This window comes from Anas platyrhynchos, chromosome 20 (genome assembly GCF_047663525.1).
Source record: "Anas platyrhynchos isolate ZD024472 breed Pekin duck chromosome 20, IASCAAS_PekinDuck_T2T, whole genome shotgun sequence".
NCBI classification, from domain to species: Eukaryota; Metazoa; Chordata; class Aves; order Anseriformes; family Anatidae; genus Anas; species Anas platyrhynchos.
Genome location: NC_092606.1, coordinates 10,493,732 through 10,512,611, shown reverse-complemented (window position 1 = coordinate 10,512,611; position 18,880 = coordinate 10,493,732). Strand labels below are relative to the sequence as shown.

Genomic DNA, 18,880 nt, shown 5'->3' with positions numbered 1-18,880 from the left:
AGCTATTAAAAAGCAATTAGCTCAAGGAAATTTATCTAAGCTGTTTGCAGGGCCAGTCTAAGGAACGATAACATTTTCTTGATGGAGGCCTGTCAAATTTATATAGCTTGACAGGATCCAGTTCCTGAATTTTCATAAACTCACCAGGACTCTCCATGCCCCCGTTAATTTTAGGAAGCCTGTGTTAGCAATAACAAAGGCCAGCTAATGGCAATGCCTCTTCCTGAGTTGCTCTGTCCTGTCTTTTTCCAGGGCATTTTGCACTTTTTCTTGGCTTTTTGCTCTCCCAGATCCTGTGCATCTCAGTTATACCCATTATTTCACTAACTGACATAATGTATAAATTCGAAATTGGATTTTATTCCTGCTCAAAGCGTATTATGTTGATGTGTCAACTCTAATAGCTTTTCTCCTCCCAACTTAATTTGAGAATTATGCATGAATACTGCAAACTACTTAAAATTATTTTAATTATATTCAGTTATGATGTATATGTGTACATCCGTATGCACACAGAGAGCAATAGGCCGTGCAGTTGCCAATGGGCTCAGCTTGTCACTAAGCTGTGTGCCTCTACACTAGCAAGCTCATGGGGAGACAGCTTCAGCCAAGCTCACTTCCCTGCAGCTTTTACCAGCTTTTCCCCTGGAGAATTAACAAGAACATCAAACTTCTCCAAACACAGCATGCAGGGGTAAGAAAATATTTAATAAGGAAGGTGGCAGAGTCTGCTATGAACTTCTATTACTTATATGTAAATTTTATTTTATCAGCCCCATAGGAAAAGAACAAAAGAAAACAAACAAACAAAAAGTAAACAACCACACAGACACACACACAATGAGGATGAATGGTGGTGACAAATATTCAGCCCCAAATGTAACCTTACTGTTGAAATCATCTCCAATGACTACATCTCCACCATGGCCTTTGGAAACAGCTGTGTAGTCAGGAAGACAAAGCTCAATTCTTTTGTTGCAAATAGAAAGTTGATTCTGTTTGTCCTGGATGATGCAAGTGGGTTGAGGGGGGTCCCAGCCTCTCTGCTGTTGTCCCCCTTTGCATAAGAGCACTACAAAAAAAGTATCTCTACCAAAAAGTGTGTCTGTACCCAAATCATGGTCCTTGGTCCGGGAAGGGTTGGCCTTTTTGGTCTTAGTCTAATGCATGAGGAGCTTGTTCATAAAACCTGGAAGAAATACAGAGTGGCATTAATGGGATGCAAAATTTGAGCATTTTTTCTGAAGAAGTCACATTTCCTTTACTGGAAAAAAATACATCAGTGGAAACTGAGCAATTTTAATGCTTAAGCTACAGACACATGGCAGAGTCTTTTCATTTCACCTATCTGATAACATCCAGGTGCATTTGACATACTCAATTAGGGAACAAATGTTTCAGCCTCATAACTCAAGTGACAGCGAGACCAGTTGATGGTCACAACCACCAGCAGTGGTCTGCACAGCTGTCATGGCCCAAGTTACCAAAGGGCAGCTGCATTCAGTATGTTTTCAGTTGTTCATTTCCTTTTGTTTTTCATTAGACACACTTTGTGAAATCAGCTGTTGGGAAATGAATGTTTCAGGGCAGCACAGAATGGGTCGTCCCAAGAAATTGGTGCAGGACCACGAAGCATGTAGTGTGGGGATGCCCCACGGGCAGCAACCCATGGCTTCTCCTGCCCCTTGCTTTGGCTCTGCCAAACAGGAAGGAGTAAGTCAGAAAAATTAGCTAGTCAAAATCTGGCTATATAAGGCTTTTTCTCTGCTGAGGTATTTCAAAGTAATACCACATGGATGAAGCACTCCAGAAGGCATCAGAGTTGACAGGCTGACAGGAGTCAATCAGGTGGAACAGCTGGCCAGGGACAACAGCATTCCTGCAGGAAAATCCATTTTTTTGAAGTGTCTTCATGAGAAGGGAAAACAAAAAAACTTGAAATGTGACACAGAGAGGTTTTTCTTCAAACTCTGACCAGGCCTGGGCAGTCTGCACTGGCACTGCCACCAGTTGTGTCCTGCCCACGCTGCCGTGATGCAGCCTGCAGGTGATGTTGGTGGTGGCGCCCTGCAGCATGACCCCTGGTGACAGCTGCCATGTGGATCCAGCTCCACGGTATTTATTCACTCTCTCCAGCAGTTACTTGGATGCAGAATCTTGTGCATCACTTTCCCACCAGGAAAACACGGGGCATTTGGAATGAAGGAGATTTTCTTCTTTTACGAAAAATTTTGCAATGCACTTGGGCATTGTGAGCAGGGTTCAACCTCTGCAAAAGAGCCCCCGGTGCAGGAAGAAGCTTCAAATTCATCAAAACATCTGCAGCAAAGGGTGCAGAGAGCTTGAACTTTACTGGCAGGGGTGGCAGTGCCCATGTGTGCTGATGGCTGTACACGCATTGCTGTCTTGACCTGCTTGGGTCATTAGTGTCCTTGTCCCTGTGACTTGCCATTAACCAGCAGCATGCAGAGACTGTTTTGGAGCTCTGTAAAGTCTGTGAATTGCTGTGCTGGGGGAGGCTTCTCTCCCGTGTGCTGCTGTTCCTGATTGCTGTCTCTGGGGGCTACTGCAGTGCAAATAAACACCAGCAATGACAGGGACATGCCTGGCATTGATTTGCAGCAAGATGAACTCGCGGTAGCTAGCCAGCAGGTCCTCACGCACTCGTATTATAAATGCCCCTTCCTGCCCTTACTCTTGGAAGCTGGGGAGATACCATGGGGGAGGAAGGGAAGATTGATCAGGAAAAAGACCAGGAATATCAGCCTCGGTGAGTCTGAAAGCTTAAAGAAAACTGCTGGGAGGCAACCAGGTGAGGGATGTGCGTGAAATCCTCCCACCTTAGCTGCCTGTGCTTGGCCTTGTCTCGAGTAAGGAAAAAAATAAATTTGGTTGCAGCTATAGTAAAGAAGCCCCTGTTGCTTGGGTTTCATTCAGGCCTAAAGTGTCATTTAGGCGTTGCTGTGAAATGAGTTGCCCTGGCCCTTTTTTAGCTCCTTAGCTCAGGCCTTGCAGGGCTGCACGTCTGTTACTAGACTGATGGCACCATCCCGCTTCCTGAGGTGAGCTTGGCCACCTGGACAGCATTTGGCTTTGGTGGGCAGGGCACAAGTCAACAGAAAACCATGTGTTTGTGGTCCTGTGACAGTGGTGAGATAAATGCTTGCTCCTGAAGGTTAATCAGTGGGAAAGTTCTTTGCTGGACATTGTGTGGTGTTAGTTGGTGTTCACGGTAGCCAAATAACTAATAGATCAGCAAAGGTAATTCTGCAGCCTGAATGTGCAGAAATACACATGCCTGGAAGCTACCAGCAAATATTTTTGGTATTGATTGGTCTCTAGCTGTTAAGAGCCTGAAGTAGTCAGCTTGATGCAAGCCACTGAGCAGCTCTACTACAGGGGTATAACAAACCTGACTTCCATGTAGCTAATTTTGGCAATAGGTGATGCTGCGCTTTCAGAGCAATGTAACTGCATTTCAGAGAGGTGTCTTTAAACTGATTATTTCGACTTTGTTGGGTTAAAGATCTTCCTCTCTAGGCATAGTGTTTGCACTCTGTTAATTGCATCCCTTTCAAACAGCTTTTAACCTGGAAATGTGTTTGGTGAAAATAAACGCATCCCTAACTCAGCCAGTGCCTGAATGAAAGTACTCATGTAGCTGCATCTCCTACATTGCAGGGGAGCATGGCACATTACTAAGTGAAAACATTCTCCCCTTTTTTCATCTCTCACCAAATCTGCATTTCACCCCCTCAGTGCAGGAAGCGCTCCTGCAGAGGGGCTCCATGCATCTCCCTGAGCAGGCAGCAGCTCCCTGCCCACCCAAAAGCCCCTTTCTACAGTCAGGGCTGTCTGCCAGACATCATTTCTTATGGTTGCCAGTCCTAGGGCAGCTCCTGTTCATGGGCTGTGCTGGGGAAACTGCTGCAGCACAGTGATGGAGCTCATGGCAGCAGGGAAGAGGAGGAAAGGACCTTCTGGAGCCTATGGTGAAGCATGAAGCCAGGCAAGAAAGGGAGCGGGAAGGTCAAAAAAGTGCTTCTGCAGCCAAGCAGAGAGGTGGCTCATCCCTAAAAGCTGAGGTTTTCATTAAGGCTGACCAAATAATCCTGAAAAGGTATTGTGCTGGAGCACATAATGCAGCAATGTTTGCAGCATTCATTAAGACAAATGGGCAAAGTTCAAGATAAATCCCAGGACAAGTGCAACTACACCTCCATGCAAACAGATGCACATTTGGAGCATATGTTAGGATCCTGAATACCCCAGGAGACATCAGCAGTCCCATTTGACTTATGAATTTGAGTGCAATGTTGTCCTAAGCAGATGGAGCTGCAGAAACATTCAGGACTGAATGAAAGGCAAATGGGTATCTTTGCTTTACAAGTCCCAGCCTGGTCGCACCTATGACCAAGAGCTGCAGCACTGATTTTAGTCTCTCTTTAAAGTCTGTTATCTGTTAAAAGAAGGCACTTCTGTAGCAGATGGGATGGGACAATTCTGCTGATATTGAGCCAAGGCTCTTGGACAAATAATTAAACATTAACATTTGTGAAGAAACTAGATTTGAGGACTAATGAAACCAATGTCCCTTCTGAGCAAACGATGAGCCCAAAGCTTGTGGTGTTGCTGGTATCCATCACAGCAGACCCTTTTTCCAGGATCTAAATCAGTCAGATAAATAGATGTTATTTTTCACACTGTCTTCCTGGGGTGACTGCAGTCAGTTCATGAGTCAGCCTGCCAGGTCTATGTTGGAAGCAAAGCCCAGCTGCATCTCTCCCTCTCACTGCTAGGTCTCCAGTTGATGAAGTTTTAATGAAATCAGGGTTTAGAAAGGAGACAGAGTTTTCATGGATCAGTAACATTTTCTATTAGACCAAATGCTGGGGAAAAAATGATCAAGGTTTTGAAGATACATGCCCTTCTTCAGAGATGAAACAGGAGCTGTGAAACAGAGGTTGGAAACAGTTTCATTATATTAATCCATTTCATAATTTGATGAGAAAATGGAGTTTGGTACCTGTACTGCAAAGAAGGCTTCACTGAGGCCAGAGAAAACATCCTTAGTCCTATGGGACAGGGAAAGATGGGGATACTGACAGCTGAATGGTCTGGTGTCAGCAGAAAGCAGTGAGTGAGGAAAATTGTATGGTGTCATAAAATGAATGCTTCTACTGGGTCCATTGTTTTCCATATCCAGAATTTTATGAATTTTAGTTCCTGAGCCTTGGAAATGAAGTATCGCATGGATGGGGGGGTGCATGGAGAGCAGTTGTGGCTCTGCCCCCAGGGAGTTGGTAGTGGTGGATGGGGACTAGGGTGAGTTTTCATTGTTTTGTGGTTCCTGGTCTGCCTTTGGATGAGGTGCATTGGCCAGAGGGAACTTTGTTTTGGTCAAAGGCTTGGTAAGATTGAAGAGTCGTTGAAAGTTGGATGGCAAAAAAGCCCAGGGAATATATCTTTTTTTCCAAGTTAGGAAACCAGTGCTGGTTGTTCAATGATTTTCCCTGTAGTTTCTCATGTAAGAAAATGTGTGACAATCAGGGATATGCAGGCAGCAGACTTGGCATTATTTTTTTGTACACAGTAAGTTTGCACATCTTCTTATTTGGCTTGTTCAAAGCCACAGTTGTTTTCCCAAGAGGAAAGTCCTTACGGTGTGCAGATGGATGATCTATTCATGGATGAGATGTGCATTGTCCCTACAGAAAGTGTCATGGGACAGGACTGTGCGTCACAGCTTTGTGCATGGTACACAGGGCTGCTGCTTTTCTGGCTGTGTTTTTCCCTGAGTCTTCTTTGTGGATTGCCATGTCTTAGGTGGTTTATGGTACACCTAAAAAAATTTGATGTCACCTTTTTAAAATAGGAAGTGGCCCTTTCTTAGTGAATCACCTAATCCTGTCAGAGATAGCTTTGAACCGAAACTAATTATCCAAATATTTCTGCGTAACTGTCACCACGGTGGAACAGGATTGTGTTTTCCTTGCTCTGTATCACTAGAATGATCAGCTGCCTTTTGATTTCAGTGCATTTCTCAACACTGACAAAAGGCTTCACATTGTGGTTTGAGGAAGAGAGTGAGCATTTTGGAAAACTGCCTGGTTTCAGTGCATGGAGCCAAAAAGTTTAGCATGAGAGGTAAAACTAGAGACACACATCGTCGGGAGTGTGTGCTGTCATTTCACCTTGCAGACTGACACATGTACAGTCTGGTTGTATGCCATATTCCTGGGTTAGCCATGGAAATGAACTTAAATGCATCAGCAAAGCACAGTCTTCTTAAGCAGAACTGTTCTGCCATGCCCAGGGAAGTGTTGGTAGCGTAGCTTATCATGGCACTGGCTTTCCAGCAGCTGGCAAGGATTTCTGGGGACAGGACTTGGATTCTGGTAAGTGACAAACCCATTAATCAAAGAACCATAGAATGGTTTGGGTTGGAAGGGACACTTAAAGATCATTTAGTCCAACCCTCTGTCACTGTAGACCCTGGTAAAAAGTCTTTCTGTCTTCCTTACAAGCCTCCTCAGTGCATTGAAAGAGTACATTAAAAAAAAATAATAATTAAAAAACTGCATTGAAAGACTCCCTGGAGCCTTCTTCAGAATGTTGGTTTTCAATCTGAGATGTGGACATGGTTTGCTGCCCAGGCCCTGTCCCAGGGTTTGCTACGTCCTGGAGTGCTTTGAGCACAGCTCCAGCAGCCACACCAGAAAGCACTGTTTGCTGGATCTGGGAGATGAGCTACCATGTGACAGTTTATTTTAGCATGAGAAGAGTCCTCAAGCATCACTGAGCTAAATATTTCTCTAATTCATGCATAACTTAAGTACAATTAGCAGCCCGATCTCAGAGACCTAGGTCAGATGTGACGTTACTGTGCTGGGACTGCACCTTATGAGATCAGGAGCTCAGGGCTGGGATTTGGCTGAATCTCCAGGACCATTAACAGCACTACACAAAACCCCATCAGCACCCACTGCTGGGGCAGGGGAGACATCGCTGAGAACTGTTTTCAATTTACATTACCATACACCACAGTTCCACTTCATGCAAATATGGGTCATGGAGACTGGAGCAAGCCTAGGGTTTGCAGAATCTGCATTAACCCTCCAGCACACTTGCCCAACTCTTCACCACTTGCCAAGAGACTCATGATGAGAGCTGCAATGAAAGACACCCTGAAACATCCAAAGGCATCTCTGTGTTGCGATATGGCATGGATAAATCTGGCAGTTAAGCAGTTCAGACAAGCTAATGAAAGAATGTGCTCCATATTAGTTACATGCCGAATGCCCTCTGCTTTGAGTCACGTCCTCTACACCACCCAAGGAGAGACCTGCCCCAGAGCCCTGGTGGGGCACTTGTCAGATGAAGAGATGGTTCCTGGAAGGGTTTCCAGCACACTGCCAGTGGGCTCAAGCACACTGGGCATCTGATGTGGAGCTCATAGAGCTGCCACCAAAATGCATTGTCCCTTCTCATCGCAAACCTGAGTTTATCACCAATGCTCTTCCTCCATTTTACCTGGACACAGGTATGCCTCCTCTTGTGCTAAACTGTGTTTCATGGGCATTAAGGCCCAGAGACCCTGTGGCCTCCCGAGCTTTTCTGCAGCCTGGGAGTAAGCACCACCAAAGATCCTCATTTTTCCCAGTTTTGAGGTGTGAGCACTCCATGCCTCCCTCCTTGCTGTAGACCTGCTGTTCTGAGTCATGCATTAAAATTACTTTCCTGAATTTTATTTTTTTGTGGTGACAGCTGATTTGTATTTTCTTACTTCTCTGCTCTCGCATATTGGTAGCTGGCAAGAGCTAGCAAATGCCAAGCGAATCACTGGAGGGGACTTCAGAATTGATCACCTTGTTTTTACCAGGGCAAGGAAAAAATCATGTACTCCTCGCAACAGAGTAACTCAACAGTTACTCCAGGCTTTAATTGAACTTTCTACCTCACAGTTCTTAGCTGAATTAATCTTGTTTTCAAACAGTGGACATTCTGTGGAAAGTGAACTGTTATATAAAATTATTTTAAAATGCAAATAAAATAAAAGACAAATTCACATCCTAGCTCGGTATGACATAGAGAAACAAATCAGAAAATATTAAAATCACTTACATTATTTCTTCACATCTTTTCAGTCTTGGATTCACAAATGTTGATTTTTCATGTGCTCTGCTCTTGACTTACTGAACTGAAGTGCAACAGTGGAGGGGAGCTTGCTAATGTGTTTCTGTCTCTGGTTGAATTAAATATTCACCAACTTTCTTCAGGGCTTTAGAATTGTCAGTAAAGATCCATGACAACCAAAAGAAGTCTCACAGTCACCGATGCTCTCAGCTAATGTGAGATAATCTGAGCCGTCGGCTTTGGAGGGCAGAGGGGATGGACTTCAGAAGGACTCCAGTTCCTACAAGCTGTGGGGAGGTTGTAAAATCCTGAAAACCAGATTCTTTGGGTGTGCAGCTACTTGGGGGCCTGCAAGTCACTGGGCAGTGCTGCCAGGCAGACTGGTGTCGATGGCTGCATCTTTAGATGTGGCCAGCCTGCGTGTCAGCCCCAGTACCTTGTTGATTTCTGGCAATGAACAGAACACAATGATTTCTGGCAGCTTAATTTGTAATTTTTACTTCTCCTTAGAAACTGTCAGTTTGACAAATCAAACTTTTACCTGCACAGATGAATTTATCCTGCCTTATGTGAATTTCTCACTGGGGAAAAAATTGCTTGGTTCATGTTAATTGTCTTCCAAATAAGAATGTCCTGGTCCTGATGTCACAGCAACTTCCAGTTTCTAAATATGAGCTAAAAGGCAGCAACAAACTTAACCTGATTTAACAGAGGTCAGAATGAAAACCCAAAGATTATTCCATGATTATCAAAATGAAATGTTTTTTCTGACTTCATTTGGCTTTTTCTTTATTTTGTGTTCTCTGATCACATAGCTTTTGCAGGCATTGTCATTTTGGTTCAAATCTCACAGACAAGCACACTGCAGGATGGGAAAGATCCTGCTTGCTCTGCTCTTCTGGCTTCATTTAGCACAAAGGGAAGTGCAGTCCCCAAAACCACCATTATGCTCCTAAACAGAGCCCCATATTCTGCTATTTATACTCTACAACAACTCTGCTTAATGTAAATCTTAATGTAACTCCACGATAAAGGTAAGAGAGGCATAAAGGTGGGACTTCCCAAATTGTACTGAAGCAATTAAAACCAGCCAAGTGATGACAAAAACACCTTATGCCTCTGAGCATCATGTCAATTCTGACAGTGGTGCAGAAGTCAGCACTTCCAAAACACCTGTGGTGAGCTGAGCAGTGTGGGGCAGAGCCCAGCCCAGGGGCATGATCCATACACGAACACAGTGCAGCTTCTGCCCTGTCCACCCTCCTAATTGTGCATTTGTTCTCTGATTGCTTAGCATAAATTTCTCCTTTTCTAAGCTGTTTTGTTGTGTGCTGCCACACAATACACGCTGCTTAATCCCAGCAGTTACTGTTGGTTCAGTGTTGGACAAAGCTGTTTTTTCTCTCTTCTGCACAGTGCAAGCTCTTCATTTTTCTGTAGGGGAACTCGTTGTGGGAAGTGCTGCTGGTGTATCTCACAGCCATTTTTCTTTCCAGTTGTCTCCTCTTTGTATGCAGCAACTGTCACCTCAGAGCAAACCCAACCTACTGAGCACCATTTATTCTGTGCCTGCCATAGCACCAGGCATCGCAGCCCTCCCACAGCACCCCACTGTACACAAGCCTGCACAGTGTAGCCCGTCGAAGATCTGCTCTTACTATCTTCTTTCCCTACATGCACAGCTTCAGTAATAATAATATCAAGCATTTGCACATAAACAGCATTGTCTGGTCATTTCTGGAAATTCAGCATTTTTTTTTTATAGACCTGGACTTTCATTTTGGACCAGACAGCCCAGATGACTATGGAACAAGCGGACCAACATAAAAAAACAAATGTACTTTGATTTAATAGAGCAGCCTGAGAAGTTGCCTGCAGCCTATCTTAGTTTTGTCTGGTGCTAGATAGCAATATTGGAAGACTTGTTTGCTGCCTTGTTATTGTTACTGTTTGATACTCATCATCTGCAGTGTTAAGGATGTCTTGAGTTTCCCCATAGTAGCTCTCAGTCTCCTTGGCAAAGCTCTTATTAATTATCAGTGTCCTTCACACATTTCAGGAACATGTCTCACCTTCTAATCCACTTCTCCTGGCATTCTTGAAACATTTGTAACCGTTAAGTGAAAAATTGGTTCCCTTTGGCTAAAGGACACTTTCAGCAGCAGGGCTGCCTGGCTGGCTCATTTGCTTTGCTGGGGTTTCTGCTTTCTTCTCTAATTCAGAAGCAGCTTACAGATCGCTCCTCCAGGCAGTGATGCTGTCAGCAGCAGTGTGTGAGAAGTGGGAAGAAGAGCAGTGGGTCAAATGCAATCAATCTGGTGAAGCAGACAGAACAGGTTACTTTTGCTAGATGGTGCCTTTCCCTTATTCCATAATCCTACTCTTTCTGGGTGTCATGTTTGTCATTATTGCCAAAAAGCTATAGCCTGTGCTTCACCACTGTGATGCTGGCACAAGGCATGGCACCAGCAGCGGCGCTGGAGGAGGTAACATGGATCAAGGTCACCTCATGTCCTTGTTCAGTTTGTGTTGGGATGAAGATGTAACTATGATGCACCTGGCACAGCCAGATGCAGGGGTTTGTGTCACCCCAGGGACCCATTGCATCCCCCCAGGGGACAGAGCCTCTGCCCTTCCACTGGTGAAGGAGCATCTTGTAGGACAAAGATTTTTTGCAAGAAGTGATTCTTGGGCACACCCCACATGGTGACCTGCCACAAAACCCCCTGTCCTGCTCTCCTTTTGTTGCTGATTGAACAGAGGGGACACAGGACTGCCCACAGCAGGACACACAGGCACACACCCAGAACAAGCTCCAGCCCCATCCAGATGATGGATTTACACTGGAGGCATCAATCCAGTAGAAACTCCATATTTGTGGGGTAGGCTGAAGCCGCTCGCTCCCAAATGGGGATTCCCAGCATTAGCCCTAATTAAAACCTGTGAGTTTGTTCCTCCAAGAGGCTCCCACAGGCCTCACATATAAGGTCAAGATGCTGAAGACCCATTTACACATGCACTTTTATTAGGATCAGACTGGGAGCTGGTTATTGAGGCCAGGGAGCTGTAAAACTGGGTGAAAGAAATAATTAGAACCCATTAATTTGTACTTCAGCCTGATAGCACTTTCTAATTTAAAACCAAAACAAAACAAACAAAAAAACCACAACCACTTCTCCATGTTTTAGTTAAACTATTTTAAGTTAATTGAATGGGCCCAGGATTAATATTCCTACTGTGTTTTCTGTGGAGGTGTTGCTGCAATTTAACCTCTCAGGGAGCCAATTTCTCTTAGCCCAGTTTAATAACCATTATATCCTAGCTGTGAAGTGAGGAGACTGGTGCAGAAGCAAAGTCACTGACCCACTCCTCTGCTTAAAACTTAACCCCAGAGACCCCAGAGAGTTAAAATCTGTGTCTAGTTATGGAGAGCACCAAGCTAGCCAGGCGGTGGGACGTAGCAGAGGCAACGATGGCTCATTCGTAAACAGCCAGGACAATACAAGAGGATTTCTTTGAAGACTGTCAGCAGCATCTTCCATCACCCGACCCAAATGACAGTATCTTCATGGGGTCACTTTAGCTACACCATCAGTGCACTAAGCCTTGTCCCAGGAATTGTGTCTTGTGTAACCAGAAGGTTTAAGGGATGCTCCAGACCCCCACCGGGTTCTGCAGGGGCATGGCAAGCAAAGCTGACGCCACCTCTGCCGGGCAGTGGAGGTGGACCGAGGAGGAAACGTGGTGAGCACCGATCACGTAGGGCTCTTCAGGGATACCCTGTCCCCTGCCCCTGCTCTGTAGCATGCCCTAGTAAACACTTGGATATGAGCTGGGACAACCCTATATTTTGGGCACATTGAGTCAAATTAGCTTGTCAGATGTGCCAGATGGCTGAATAACTCTGAGACCCAAAGTGGCATCTGGGTGGACATCCAAGCTGTTGGCAACAGCTACAGTCAGAGCTGGGGCTGTGCAGGGAGCAGGACAGCACAGGGGGAAAGCAGCAAGTAAAGCAGCTTTGCTTAATGCTCTCTGAATAAACACAGAGCACTAAAGGCGAGGTAGTAGAAAAGAAGAAGTAGCAGCACTAGTACTTAGAAAATGGTACTCGAAGCATCTTGACAACTGGGACAAAAGGAGAAGTGGGACCTCCCCTGGGAGAGCCGGGGAGAGTGCAGGAGGCCCTGGCTGCATATAGGCACCCTGTGCTGCGCAGCTCTGCAGGACTTCTTGCAAATCATTTTCTGCATTGTTGCCTTGTTCCAGTGGTTCACGTGTAAGTGCCCAGAAAAAGAGCCGGTGCACCAGCTGGTACTGAGCCAGCAGCCCAGAGCTATCAGTGCAGTCAGCAAGCAGCAAGATGAAGTGAGAAGCCCATTTCCATCACCACCATGAAGGCCAAAGGTGCCTTTTTTTCATATATTCAGCATTGAACTGATTGTTGTTTTTACGATTAAATGTAATTTTCTGCATGGGAAAATGCCAAGTTGTCAACACATGAACTGGTCCCTGGTTGTGCATCGGTTCCAGGTACAGTGGTGTGGATGGAGATGGTGGAGATGGGGATAGGGATGAGGATGGGGATAGGGATGAGGATGGGGATAGGGATGAGGATGGGGATAGGGGCAGCCTTGTGGGTTCACCAACAGGGGCCTGGGAAGGTACCCCAGTGTTTCTTATACTCACCAGGCACATCACCTGCAGTGAGCCTTGGCGGCCTCCTCAAGGTGGGTGGCTTCTTGCCTCTGGTACGCAGAAAGCCCACTCTTCATCATGGTCATGGTCCACCCAGACAGAGCAAGGGCCAAGCTGATAGAGAAGCATGTGTGGACCCACACACCAAACATTTTGTAACCCACAAGACTTGGTACCTCTTGCAGGGCTGTGGACATCCCAGCAGTACTCTTCAGAGGCCCCGTGTGAGCTCTGGGGGTGGCTGGAGGAACACGCAGGGGTTACCCACAGGCCAGGTTAGTTTTGCACACTGCATCATTTCACAGTGCAAATTTAAGCCAGGTGCTTGGGATTAAGGGTGCTAAGAATACACACTTAAATCTGATTATAATTTATCAATGTATGAGCAATTCCCTGCTGACAAAGCTGCTGGGAAGAATGGAGCTATCTCCCGTTAGCAGCAGCCAGTGCAGTAACGAGCCCGTTACTATGGAAATGAGCTTGTTACCCTCTCCTGCTTCTGGCAAGCGGGATGCTCAGGTGCAGCATCAGGGAAGCTGGCTGTTCCCAACGGCAAGCGGTACCCCAGCTGACAGCAACCCCAACCCCAAGGCAGGGCTGGAGAAGCTGTTACTAGCACCTGGGTGCTGGCATGGATGCAGGGCAAGGTGGCCCAGGGCACATTGTGCACCACAGAGCCAGCTCGAGCTGGCAGATGGGTACTCATGGGGTCCTACAGCCCCAGCTGCCTTGTGTGTAAGGTCATTCCTACAGGGATGCTGGTTGCTGCTGGGCTTCTTGAGCCAGGGTGCTCCTGGCACTGGGAGCGTGTTTGTGCAGCCTCATGCTGTGAGTGATGGGCAAGCAGGGATGGAGAAACACCCTTGGGTGTAAGCGAGGTGCTCAGTCCTGGGCTCCAGCCCCAGCAGGGTGGGACCACATCTTTCCACCAAAGCAGAGCTGTGCAGCATCATCTCCTGGGAGGAGGATGATCCTGTAGCTGGACGGAGCTCTGCTCCCTCTTGCAGGGGATTTGGTGGAGGCAGCAGGGTGCTGGCAAGGATGAATTTGTGTCTGCTGTCCTGCAAATGCACACAGGTAAAGTGGGTGGAGGTGGAGGTGAGTACTGCAATGGGTGCAATGAGAAGCATGGTCCCTTTTGCCCTGATCCATTTCTCCCTCCTCCCCCTACAGAAGGGCTCAAGCTGGGATAAGGCTGCTCTCAGCAGGGCAATGTGAGACCTCCACAGATGGTCAGGCATGGGCCCCAGAAAGAGAAAGGGCTTGTGCACATGTGAGGGCAGCCTCAGTTCCTACCACAGCCCACAGAGCATTCCTGCAGGACCTTTGCATGCTTTGTCCCAGTCCATAAATGCTCTGGGTCACCTCTTTGTAGGTGGCAAGAGCACTGGCATGGAGCAGGCAATGGAAGGACAAAGAGTAGTAGCGATGGGGAAAAGACAAATAGACCCCTCAATCTTCAGCTCACATCATGGAGTCAGCCACCCTCCACGGGGGTGTGTGTGGAGCAGAACAAAATGCATCTTCTGTGTTTTCACTGCTGGAGCTGCAGGACTTCCAGCCCTCCTTCTGTGGATGTGTGGGCCAGCAAGGGGGTGGGTAGAGGAAATTAGACTTGCTTTAAAGGTAGCAGTGATTTGGGGGAACACAGAAAATGGCATTGCTCCTTTAACTCCAGTTGTATGTTGCAGGCTTAGAAGCGGCTCTGTCCTCTGTCCTGGGGGAGCACAAGAGTCACTCCAAGCTTCAGGGTGCCTAAAGGTTCACCCCTGTAGCACATCTTCTTTGATAGAAGAATAAATAAAATATATAATGAGAAACTTCCAGATTTGGAGGGGGTGTATGTCTGGACATTTAGAAAATATTTCATAGGTTCCCACATATGTTTGATTTATATATATATACGTATAGATATATCTATATATAGATATATGAAAATGTATTGTCTTCATCCAGAAGCTTTTACAGCATGGGGCTGCCACAGGCTGTGGATTGAAACAGCACTTGCTGCCTCTTGGGTGTGAGCAGCAAGACCTCCAGCCTGTACAGCTCAACACATCCCAAGCAAACACCACTACACCGCTTCACATGCTTGCTCCCTTCTTGTGTGGTCCCCCTGCCCCTCCAGACTCCTGATTTCTCTAGGAGTCTGTGTCCCTTGCATTATAAAATATCAGTGGCTGAGTTTATCTGGGAAGTACAGTCAGTACAAAATGGCCATTTATCCAGCCCCCAAGCAGAGCTGGGAATACATTATGTTCTTGTGTCGAGCACTCTGGGGCTGTGCACTTTAATACATGGCCAACAGGAAACATTGGTCCTATGGAAAAGACCCAGACCAGTAGTTTATCAGCTCAAAGCCTGTCTAGCTAAAGGAACAGCTGCACGATCTGCAGTGAGCACCAACATGCTGCTTGTGTTCAGAAACAAAGAGGCAGTGGCCAATGCAGCACAAAGCCCTGCTTGCTGTGCAAATAGTCAGAGTATTTTGGGGGTCACATCCCCAGGTGTTGCAGTCAGCTGTGAGCATGGGCAGAGCCAGTTTGCATTTGCCTTGCAGGTATTCAAGACAGACATAGTCTGAAATGCACTAGATCTGAGAGCAAAGACTAAGACTAAATTATGCTTGTTGTTCAGAAATTATTAACAAATTATTTTTTGTTTGGCTACCACAAACAAGAAATCTATGAAACCTGAAGCTTTTTGAACTGCAGACCTGTTTTTCAAACGCACGAGGAAAGAGCCTGCTCTCCCCTCTGCTGATTCATTCCCCACCCCAGTGTTCTTTCTCCCACCCCAGATTCATTCTCCCACTGTCAAGAGGCACAAGGCTCATATGGAGTCCTCAACAGTAAAAGACCTTCTCAGATGGCTTACATGGGCCAGACTTGGGCCCAGTAGGTTCAGGACAAGTTGGTATCCAAGCACTGTCCTAGCTAAAGCCATAGCTGCCAGAGGAGCCAGTCCTGCCCCTTGGTGAGGATTTTTATTGATGCAGCTTTGAGAGAAGTTGCGAGTCACCCGAACAGCCCCACTCACTGTGCCATGCAGGGTCCTATCCTGACATCACCCACTCTGCACAGCAGCAAGGCCAACTTGGGGTTCAAGAAATGAGCTCTACCACTCTTTTTTTGAAAGCTGAGGTGATAATTAAAGGAAAGTGTCATAAGTATTTTTTCAGCATTTAACTCTTTGAAGAACCAAGCGCTTCTCATAGGGTCACTTCCCTGCATAGAGCAGAAGGAGAATGTACTAGATATGATACAGCAGTATCTGCAAAAGGTACCAGCTGTGAAACCAGTGTTCTGCAGCCATGACAGCTGTCAGCTGCAAACTTTGGAAACTGCATGTAGGAAGACTGAAGGAACTGGTCAGGACTGTGCTTTCATTCCCAGCAGGGAATTCAAAGCAAGGGACTGTGCTGGATCAGGTGCATTTTCCAAAATGTCCCAGAGTGTCTCTTGGGACAACATGAGATGTGTCTGCTTAGGGATATGGTTTAGTGGGGACTGTTAGTGTTAGGTCAGAGGTTGGACTCAATGATCTTGGGGTCTCTTCCAACCTAGAAATTCTGTGATTCTGTGATTCTGTGCTGCTTACAGTTACTCAAGTCCACTAAACTGCAGTGGGCAATTCCTGGTGCTCTCCATAAGAAGCCAAACACACCTGTAACTAGTGCAGGTTTTCATTCAGGGTTCTCATGCATCACATGGGGCATTTGAGCATCAGCACTGCGCACAGTTTGTTTCTATAGCACTGCTTACAGTGTATTCCAAAAGCACCGACTCAGAAACGACATCATTGATTTCTCCTAATTATAAATCCTATAGAAAGTTTTCAGCTTGCAACAGTCACAGTTTTCCTCTCAGCAGAGCCAATAAAAGTTAAGAGTTGCTCCCTGGTTACTGTCATTACAACAATAAAAAGCCAGAGTAATTGAAAAGTGAATCAGGGAAGCTGCCAGATTGGAGAGCAATGATAATAGAAGAAATTACCTAGAAGCCCAAACCCGATGCAAACTATCGTCACTGGCTGCACTGAGCTCAAGCCCAGTATGGACAAACTCCTGTGCTGATGGTGGAGGAAATGCCTGCTGGATGCAAGTACTGGAGCAGAGAGCAAAGCAGGAGCAATGAACGTATGCATGCAAACAGGCCAAACACTCAGGGCATGAGCCAGCAATGGTGATTTTGACACCCATCTGAGATGGTTCCTCCTAGAAGACAAAAACAGTAATGGAACAATATAAAATATTTTTCCCTATATTAGCATCAAGCTTAAAAGTAGGAGCCAGAGACACAGCAACAGATGGATATTTGACAAGAGAATTTTGTCCCGTTAGACACACTAACTGGTATAGGAATACCCCCAAACCCACAAGTCATTACTGTTTCCACATTGTTAAGACCAGCAGATGCCTGTGTCTGTGTTTGTAATCCAGGTAGCCTGAAGCAAGACAATAGGTAGACTCTGCAAAAGCTTGTTAGTGGCAGTGCTGTTATAAAGAGAGACCTGCAATGATTCCTAAGAGCAAAAGGAAAGGAGCAGCATATGCCAGCACAGGGGACTGTGTGTCTTTTACCCTCCACAAGGCCAGCACGCATGCACCATACACAGGAGGTTCTTTGTCCTCAACTACCCTGCCCAGATGAAGTCTTTGAGCATTTCCATTAAGTCTAAAGGAGGCTAACACAACACTGCAAAAATCCTCGGTGGCCACAAGTAAAGATCAGATCACAGAGACAGTGCTCTGGGCTTTGAGGCACTCATAGGGGTTGAGCATCTGTCCACGTTGGAGAACACAAGTTTTGAACAACTTCTAAAAAATCATTACTTTAAGGGGGAGGGGCGGGTGGGGAGGTGGGGGGGAAATAAGCCCATTAAAAAAAAAAAAAAAGGGGAAATAAATGTTTGTATTGGCCTCAGAGAACTTTTCCTGAGCCAAGAACAGTAAGAAAACTCCAGCACAGGTTGAATATTACACCCTGATGAGATGTGATAGGTTAACCCCATGCCATCCAGTGGCTCCTGCTGATATAAATTGGCCACTAAGTGAAATTATGGGTTTCAGCATAGGGTGGACTTAGGAAGACACCAGGGCCAAAGTTCAGGTTTGAGCTCTGCCAAGAGAAAAACTTCAAAGGAGAGCAGGACTGGGTGGCAGGTGATAAAGCATTGCTGCTGCCCACGAGTACGCCTCTGTGGCACTGCAGGAAGCCAGCTGGGAGGGATGCACACCCTGGGCAGCCTCAAGACACTCCACAAACCTCCGCTGATGACAGCTCCTGACACTGCTGTAAGACAAGCATACACATTAGCCCAAGTTTCCATACCTTTATTTGTCAGGAGAAATGCTTTTCATAATCATAGTTGTGAAGTACACAGTTGCTTGATTTTACTTGCTCTTCTAACATATAAGAAGACAGATTACAGGTGGTGAAATTTCCTCATGCACAATAAAGAAAGCTGGAAATATGTGACTAAATACCGGGGGGGGTTGCAATCCAACTTTGAACTGTGCGGCAGGGGACCACTGGTGACAATTGCATGCTCGCTATTTTTAGCTGGGCAGCATGAATATCGAATCCCTGAGGAACAAGGAAAGCAACAAAACAAGCATACCAACCAAATCAGGGTTTCAGAGAACTCATCTGGGGCAAAAAACAGGAACTGTCTGTCTACTGTACCCCTGCTGTTCACTTTTCTGCAGATTTACTGCACCAAGTTTTAAATCATTGCATGAAATAAATAAATAGAACTATAAAAATCAGTGTTTCTAAGATAGATTAATGCATATGGACGCATGCAAATCTGCTTATATGCACACAGAAACACATAAATACTTTGAGGTCCAGGTTTAATCACAGTGCACTTATTTCCCCCAGTTAATCACTTTGAGAATTAATAATTTTGTATCTGTGCAATGAGGTGTGGAGCAGTGGTCAGGGAAGACAACCTTAGATAACACACCAGGCGGCTCAGAGCTGATAAGGTTTGTCCTGTCCTTATCAACCTTGGGGAAAAGGATTGGGGATTTACGCTGTAC

The 18,880-nt window shown here is 46.0% G+C and overlaps 1 protein-coding gene and 1 long non-coding RNA gene across 8 annotated transcripts in view; one reads left to right on the top strand and one right to left on the bottom strand.

Annotated features, from left to right (window-relative positions):
- Positions 1-18,880, bottom strand: part of LOC119713266 (uncharacterized) — a 66,496-nt gene that overhangs the window by 6,447 nt on the left and 41,169 nt on the right. For 3 of the 5 annotated variants that reach the window (XR_011804309.1, XR_011804306.1, XR_005260273.2), the window contains 3 exons: positions 16,830-17,050; positions 8,125-10,451; positions 890-1,189 (listed from right to left, as the gene is read on the bottom strand). This is a non-coding gene — a long non-coding RNA (uncharacterized lncRNA). The remainder of the gene's footprint in view (positions 1-889; positions 1,190-8,124; positions 10,452-16,829; positions 17,051-18,880) is intronic. The other 2 variants (XR_011804308.1, XR_011804307.1) reach the window with 2 other exon arrangements.
- Positions 1-18,880, top strand: part of CALN1 (calneuron 1) — a 130,651-nt gene that overhangs the window by 98,403 nt on the left and 13,368 nt on the right. The gene's annotated exons all lie outside the window — the stretch shown is intronic.